Source organism: Vespa crabro, chromosome 3 (assembly GCF_910589235.1).
Source record: "Vespa crabro chromosome 3, iyVesCrab1.2, whole genome shotgun sequence".
Taxonomy (NCBI): Eukaryota; Metazoa; Arthropoda; class Insecta; order Hymenoptera; family Vespidae; genus Vespa; species Vespa crabro.
The window spans coordinates 570,091-578,741 of NC_060957.1; positions in this window are offsets into that span (position 1 = coordinate 570,091).

The window sequence follows — 8,651 nt, forward strand, 5'->3', positions numbered from 1 at the left end:
TAAACGATTTTTTGTAGGTATATATTGTGTAAGAAATTTAGTTTATCATTAAAGAGATTCTGTCAGAAATTATAATTTATATCAAATCTCCGATAAAAAAAAAAAAAATATTACTATTACAAGTTAACTTATTCGTCTAGAGAAAAGCAAAGTTTTTCTTTTTGCATTCTAAAATACGATAAAAACAATTTATGCTAATATTTGCTGATATAAGTTTGAAAATAATGCTTGCTAATTATTAATGAATCACCCTGTATATATATATGGTTACCGTTTCATGTGGGCGATACGGTCATGTGAATTCTGTGTTCTATGTAGGCCGAAATATGTTCTTAATTTAAACGAGATATAATAAAAGCTATCATATTTTATTCTTTAATGTTTTTAAGCATGTCAAACCAGCACAACAAGTGTGTGATATTACACGAGAAAGATTTTGATAAAGAGAAATTAGCTTTGATAAAATTTGCGATATATCATCTATACATCATTCTACGTATATAAATTATAAGATAATTAATAAATTACGTTGAAGCATAGACAAACAATATTACTTAATTACATCATGTCTCTGGCGTATAATTTTGATCAAAGCCCTTTGTAATTGAATATTTTCCGAAAATGACGCATTCTGGTTCGATGGATCGTGTTGACGCATCCTATAGCTGGAACTCGCTCTTGGATAGACTTTCTCGGAGATCAATGACTGATTGAAGCGTAGATACATTTTATAAAATTGTAACAATATATTTTTCATTAATTCAAATCATCAATCAATGTGAAAAAGGAAAAATAATAATGAAGAAAATTGACAAATTATAAAAATATCGTGTGAAAGTCGAGAGAGAACGTACGATTTGTTTTTATAAACTTTAAATCCATTGATAAAAACTATTCGTCAAAACAATGTACCATTCAAGGATAAGTTAATCATTAAAAAATTGTATGAACTCGTTTGTCCTTTGATCTGCCGTTGGTAACCGGTCGACAAAGAACTCGTGACTTCAACGATGCGATTCACGAAACAGACGATACGCAGCGGTCATTTCGAAAAGAAAGATAGAGAATCCAGTCGATTATATCATTAATCATCCTCTCTAATAAATAAACAAATAAAACTTAGAAAGTTAAGAAATATTGAATTAATTAAAATCGATAATACGCTCGAAGAAAAATATCTAATTATCTCGTTAATTATATATTCCATAAAAAAAAAAGAAAGTAATTTAATTGTTATCGTAAATTAAAAAAAAAAAAAAACAAATAATTATAAGAAAATATCATTTTGACGAAGAATGTAATATACACATAGATAAATCAATTCTCCATCGAGCTTCAATCTTTATACTCTTCGTAAAAGGACCATTGAGTATATGTATGTATATCCGGTGGATCGATAGTGTTACGATCCTCGAAAATTTATATCGATTTATAGCAGACGATAAGAAAGTGTTCGAGAGGAATGGTGGACGAAAAAGGAGACACGGAGACTCGTCTAGTATCGGAGATGTCGGTTTGATCCCCTCTAACTGCGTCCCCAAGCGCGATTTATTACAAAGACTGAACTGCTTCCAGAGACGCATTATCGATAAAACGGGAAAGAGAGAGAGACCGGCTTAAGGGCCTCGAAAGCGTGGATATAATTCCACGAGTCTTGCCGTTCAAACTTCCTCTTTCCTTCTTTCTTTTTTTTTTTTTTTGATTTCTTTTTTTCTTTTTTTAACTACTACCTCTATCTTCTCCCGTTTGAGATTTCCAACACTTTTCTATCTGTACTTTGCAGTTTTACTCTAAAAACGATCGCGTTATTATATACGTATATATATATATATATATATATATATATACACGTTTGCTATAACAGATAAAAAAGATTCATCAAAAATGTTTATCTTAACTCTAATAATGATTTCAGTTAGATAATTTGTTTCGTTTAAATTAACGATTTTTTAAAACAAAAGGAGAAGACAGTTTATAATTTTTTAATAGTTCAATATTATTTCGTATAATCGTATCATTATAAAAATATATCTTTTTCTTTATATTATTAAAATTATTCGATCGGAAGATATTTGCAAGTAATACATTTAAATAAATCAGCAATATAAATGTATGTGTGTTTATTTCATGATCGAAGATAAAAGAGAAAGAAATTCAATTTTATTTTTATTTTTTATTATTTACATTATATACCTCGAGTATTTCTATCGGAAAATATTTGCAAGTAATAAATTTATATAAATCGGTAGTGTAAATGTATGCGTGTTTATTTCATGATCGAAGATAAAAGAGAAAGAAATACAATTTTATTTTTATTTTTTATTATTTACATTATTTACCTCGAGTATTTCAATCGGAAGATATTTACAAGTAATAAATTTATATAAATCAGCAGTGTAAATGTATGCGAATTTATTTCATGATCGACGATAAAAGAAAAGAGAAATTCAATCTTTTCTTATTTTTTATTTCTTTATATTATATATCTCGAGTTTGATATTTAATAAAAAATTACCCAAATCAATATATTATCGTATTATCAAAATACATGAATAAATGTAAACACTTTTTTCGTCTAATTATATTAAAAGGAATTATTATCTTCTTAAATTGTTTTGAGACGACATGAACTATCATGGTTAGATTATATTTCATGAATTAATACTGAGTATTGATTACATTTCAAGGATAGTTTCTATAATGTGACCAATAAATTATAAACATGTTGTATGCAGTTCACGATATTTATTCAGATAGTTGAAGATAAATAAGAATTTTCTTCCTTTTCAAATTTTAGTGTATATATATATATATAAAAAAAAAAATGAATAGAAAGAAAAAAAGTTTTATACGATTATTGTCATGTCAATCATTTGCACGGTTGAGAACTTTTCGAATTTATCGACTGAGAAGAATCGAGTTTTATCTTTTATAACGTCATTTAATTAACACGTCAATAAACATATCAAATATTTTTGATAATATTTCCGTTTTTCTTTTCGCATTTGTTTCGTTACAGTATTTTTTGTTTGAAGATTAAATATTTTCTAATTTTACATTATATAATTCTTTTTTTTTTTTTTTTTTTTTTTTTTTTTTTTTTTTTAAGACGATATAAAAACTTAGAGAGATTTACATTTAATTTTATATAATCGTAAGATGATTGAAAATTGAATGATTCGATTTTTGCGATTTCGCGAGAGTTAGAGACGATGTAATAGAGCTGACAGAAGGAATCAGAGAAATAGAGAAGAGAGAGAAAGAGAGGAAGGGATACGAACGACGTAGAGAAAGAGAGGAAGAAGAGAGAAGAGCCGCCGCAATACCGCGGTAGCCGATAAATTTGCTGGAAGTTTAATTTCATTTTATAGGCGTGATACTTTAGCGAAAGCACCTACACTTTACACTAACGATGCCGTGCCGCTAGAGCAAGCTCGAGGAAGACAGGGTTGGCGTGAACGAGAGGGTGGCTTCTCGCGCGCGCACTCGCTCGCTCGCTTTCTCGCGTACGCGCTCGTACTCGCGCTCTACCCTCGACCTAAGAATTATACATTATACCATCCTAAATCATGGCTCAAGCGCAACCTCATGTAATTATATCGTCGTTTTTAGAGCCCACCTTAATGCACCGTTATGTGTCGCGTGATTCTTAGTAACCGTTCATTGCACCTTGACTTTCTCTTCTTCTTTTTTTCTTCTTCCTCTTCTTCTGCTTCTCTTTCTAAATGATGCTCATTGCCAATATTGTGAAACGCTTACAAATTTTCAAACATACGAGTATTAACATCAACATATAATTGATAATGCACGTATGCAATACCGATAATATTTTTATTAAAAAAAAAAGAAAAAAAAAAAAAAAGAAAAAAAAAGAAAAGAAAAATTATCAAGTTAACATAAATAGAATAATGATTAATAATAAGAATATATCTAGTAGGTACAAGTTCGTTCATTTATAATTTATCAATTGATTATATCAATTTGGTAAACATTTTTATAATTTGTTAGAACATTATCTCTTTCAAGATCTTTTTACACGATATAATGTAATATCAATTGATGTATCAGAGATTTTTTTATATTACTTATAAGTAACCTTCAACGAAGTGAGATTGGTGAGGAACGAAGACAATGAAAAAGAAGGGTGAGTCGCTGATCAAACACTTGATTAAAGAAAGTTTCCGATATCTACTTCACGAGAAAACCGACGTCGGACGAGGTGGTTGGATAAGGTAAAGCACCAGAAATTTCCACGTCTCCCTTTCTCTTATCCTTTTCTCTCTCTCTCTCTCTCTCTCTCTCTCTCTCTCTCTCTTTATCTATCTTTCTCTTTCCTTACTTTTACATCGGCCGAACTCGAAAGTTTTTCGTTTCTCGTTCGAGATCACTCGCCTATTTTTCCTTCTTATCGATCCTTTGGTTCCTCGTCAGAAAAATTTTTCTTCCAAGTACGACCACGCTTTAATTAAATAATCCGGCTTCGTGGTATCTTTCTTAGCATTTTCCTTTTTTTCTTTTTTTTTTTTCTTTTCTTTTTTTTTCTTTTTCCTTTTAACAACATCAACGTCTTTTCTACGACGAGTCGTAGCATTTGAAATTCATCGTATGGGAAAAATACTAGTACTTATAGAAAAATCTTATTGAATTTTCAGGCAAGAAGATAAATAGAAGAACCTTGAAAAAGAGAGAGAAACTATTACCGCGTTAATAAATATTTAAAGTAGTATGAAAAAATTTAATAAAATATTTCTTTGAAAATGGATACATATATTTCGTTTTCAAATTGTAAAAATAAATAATCCGATTTTTTTCTTGTCGTTAACAATAAAAAAGATTAAATTCCATAAATACAGTATTACTCAGTGTGATAGCTTATCGAAATTTCATAATTACTATGGACACGATTTTATTAATTTTCTATTTAATTAATGTTGTAATTAGACAGATTTACGTTGCGGCCATGTCAATGGGAATAGATAATTTATTTAGAATTTCATGTTTCACCCGAGTATTTCGATTAAATCTATTACATTCTTATTTCTTAAAGACATTTGAGATTTTTTAATGATTAGATATATATCTTTCTTCGATGGCGGAAAACGTTTCTTTGAGATACGTAAGTATGTATACACACGTAGAAAATTTTTGAAGAGCTAAGCACACAAGACAAGGATATCACTTTTATAAATTGAAATATACATTGACTTTTTTTTTATTAGCATGAAATATGATCTGAACGAAACGAACGTAATCATATTCGTGGCTAAAGGAGGAAAGTAGATATATATATATATATATATATATATATATATATATATATTTTTTTTTTTAAATAGAAAAAAGTAGAAGGCGAAAGTACCTTGGCAAAAGGTCTTGAGGAATTTAAAAGAAGAAACAGACGAAAAGAATAAGAATAAGAAAAGAAGAAGAACGACGGTAGACTGAAGTGTACTCACCGCAGAGAATGTAGTCGATTTTATAGAAGGTTGCGAAATACGAGAAGGACGACAATACGATTCACTAACACATTTTCCACGCGAGGAAATGTAGCAAAGCTACGAGCGTACGGAATCAGAGAAGTGAAGGGAATAGAAGAGAGAAGAGAGAGAGAGAGAGAGAGAGAGAGAGAGAGAGAGAGAGAGAGAGAAAGAGATAGAGATAGAGAAGAGTGGAGCCTCCTCTATGCAAACGTCGAGGCAATATCGTAATTGTTCTTCAGACTGTTAGCACAGAAGACGTCGACTTCTTGCGAGGAAACGATTCGAGAGGAGTCTCAGAGTTTCGTCGTGCGTTTTATTAGCCTGTCTTCTTGCGTTCTCTCCTTACACATTCATCCTTTCGCTTCATAATCGATTCTCTTCTTCTCTTTACTTTCATCCTTCCTACTACATATAAAGCGTGAATAGATGGATAAGTATTCTACGAGTTAACGTAAATTTCAATGGTGAAGATCGAAAAGCTACGAAGAGATCTGTCTTTATCGATCGAAAATCGTATTTTAAAACGAATGTATCGGGGAAATGTTGAAAGACCGGGTACTGCAAATTCAAATTCGATTAAAAGCATTAGTACGATTTGCATAAAGCCATTAATGGTGACTCGCACCGACTCTTATACATTTTAAAAAGGCGTAGTAGCTATTGAAATTTCAAATCGTTCGCGGTGGAAAAAAAAAGAAAAAAAGAAAGTTGAGTCGAGAGCAAACGCCGGGGACGGGGACGTGGGGAAAAAGGAAAAAAGACGAACGAAAAAGACAACGTCGGCCGCTGATTACATTTAACGTCGATGCATACTGCATCTGACCGTTTCATCGTCCAAGATAGAAATGGAAAAGGTTAACGATATGCAGATACGAAAGACCGCAGTTTTTAAATGACCAAAAAAAAAGAAGTTACGCGAAGGTTGTCGCTTCGAACGAGAGAAGAAGGTTGGGGGATTGGTAAGGCGTGGATGGGAGGGTAGAACGAAGGTGAGGGTGTTGCGGTAGGCGAGATAATTCTGAATGAATGAAATGTAAATCGGGAAATAAAGGTAACGTTGCGGAAAATTAAATACTATTTGAATAACGCAAATGGTAATAGAATTATCGGGCTGATCGATTAAAGCAATAATACTGCCTGTCTTCCTGCTGCCTGGCACTCTTTGCCCTTCTTTTTACTTTCTCTCTCTCTCTCTCTCTCTCTCTCTCTCTCTCTCTCTCTCTCTTTCTTTTCTCTTTTACTTCACATTCTTTCTTTTTCTCTTGGTCTATTACATTTATATTTCCTCGTGAGGAAAATTGACATTTTATTCGATAAAGTTTAGTTTTGTATTTCGGTTATTTCGATTTAAATCAATATTTTAAATATATTTACGTTGAATAACGGAATGATACAGGGATGATGCTGTAAATAATCCTCGAAGAACGTCTCGAGAGATTAGAGAAAAGGAAGAGAAAGAGAATGAGTAAGAGAGAGAATGAGAGAGAGAGAGAGAGAGAGAGAGAGAGAGAAAGAGAGAAGAGCATCTCCTTCTTCTCTTAACGAATGCCACGCAGGTACGATTGTTTAACGCAGCGAGCGTGAGGAGTGAAGCTTTTAGCCAAGACAAATGAGACGACTGGCTCAGTCTCGGCAGCAACAGCAGGAAATTGCGTTTCATTGTAGCGAAACGGTGTTTGCTTCCAAGCTACGATACCTATACCTCTCCCTTCTCATTCTACCACCCATTTTCATCCTTGTCTTGACACCCCTCTCTCATTTTCTCTCTCTCTCTCTCTCTCTCTCTCTGTCTGTCTGTCTTTCTCTTTCTCTCTCTCTCTTCTTCTTCATCGTCCACCTTCGTGCCTCGTGGCAATACAGAATGAGATACGAATGACAATTACACTCGGTAGATATCAGCTTTCCTCCTCCACCATAGCACCTTTCCTCATTTACAGGATCTTAAAATTCTTAAGGTTGTCCTACAGATATCTCTCGTTTCTATTGTACTTCGCTTGTTCTCTCCTTTCTATTTTCTTTTTTGTTTTACCAATTCAGATTGTTCACAGACAATGGTATTGAAAGTTTAAGTAGAATTCCCTTTACTATCTACTATTGTATATCTCCGAAGATTTCGGAAAATCGATTAAACTGTAAATTAACGAAAAATCGAAATTAAGATGATAAAGATAATTCAATTTAATAATAAAATATTTGAATTACGACGATTATTTCTCTCGAATATTGGACCTATAATTGAGGAGTTCTAGGAAGATGAGAAGGGAGCACGATCCAATAAAGAAGATTTATTTTTTTTATGTATGTTTTTTTTTTCTTTCTTTTTTTTTTATTAGAAAAGCCGCTCAGTTAAGGAAGGAAGAGAAAATGGAGAAGATGAAAAGGAAGAAGAAGAAGAAGAAGAAGAAGAAGAAGAAGGTATATGAGCCGATTCGGTAGGGGTCCGATAAGGTGGTCCACGCATTCGACTAAGGACGAAAAGAAAAGGATCTCTATTACAGCGGAGAGGTATTGCTGCCTATAATCAGCTTACGTGGTGCGAAGTATGGGATATAAGGTATAAACCATATATAACGGTGAAAGGCAAAAAGGAGTTCTGGGCAAATTGGTAAGAGGATAGGGGGAAATAGGGGTGTCTCCACATGGCCGAATTGCGATTATTTATATTCATATCGATGCATGGAGAAAAGTTGGCAACCATCTTCTTGTTACCACCATCTATAACTAACACGAATAAGGACGATCACCTAGAGCAGCCATTTTTCCAAAGGCTTTCGTCGAACGTTCGCAATCGAACGTTCTTTCGTACATGTTACACTACTGCTTACTACTACTGCATCTCCATCGGACATAAATACGAAAGGCACCCCGCTGTAGCGGTTTTGAGATTTATTGCATATGAGTTCTCGGATTTGTCAATCGTACAATAGGGAGACACTTCTCGAAACCGCAGGCTCGACCCACCACAACACACCTTGCCCTCGTCTATTTTCACCCCACGTGAAAGGAAGGATACCACGAGAGCCACTTATTTTCAAGAACAAATCCCGTGAATCATAGCACCACGACTGTCCTTGCGGTGGATTTTTGGACTGGAGTGAGAAAACTTCATGTACATGTACTATCTATATCTATGTATGTATATATATATATATATATATATGTACGTGTGTA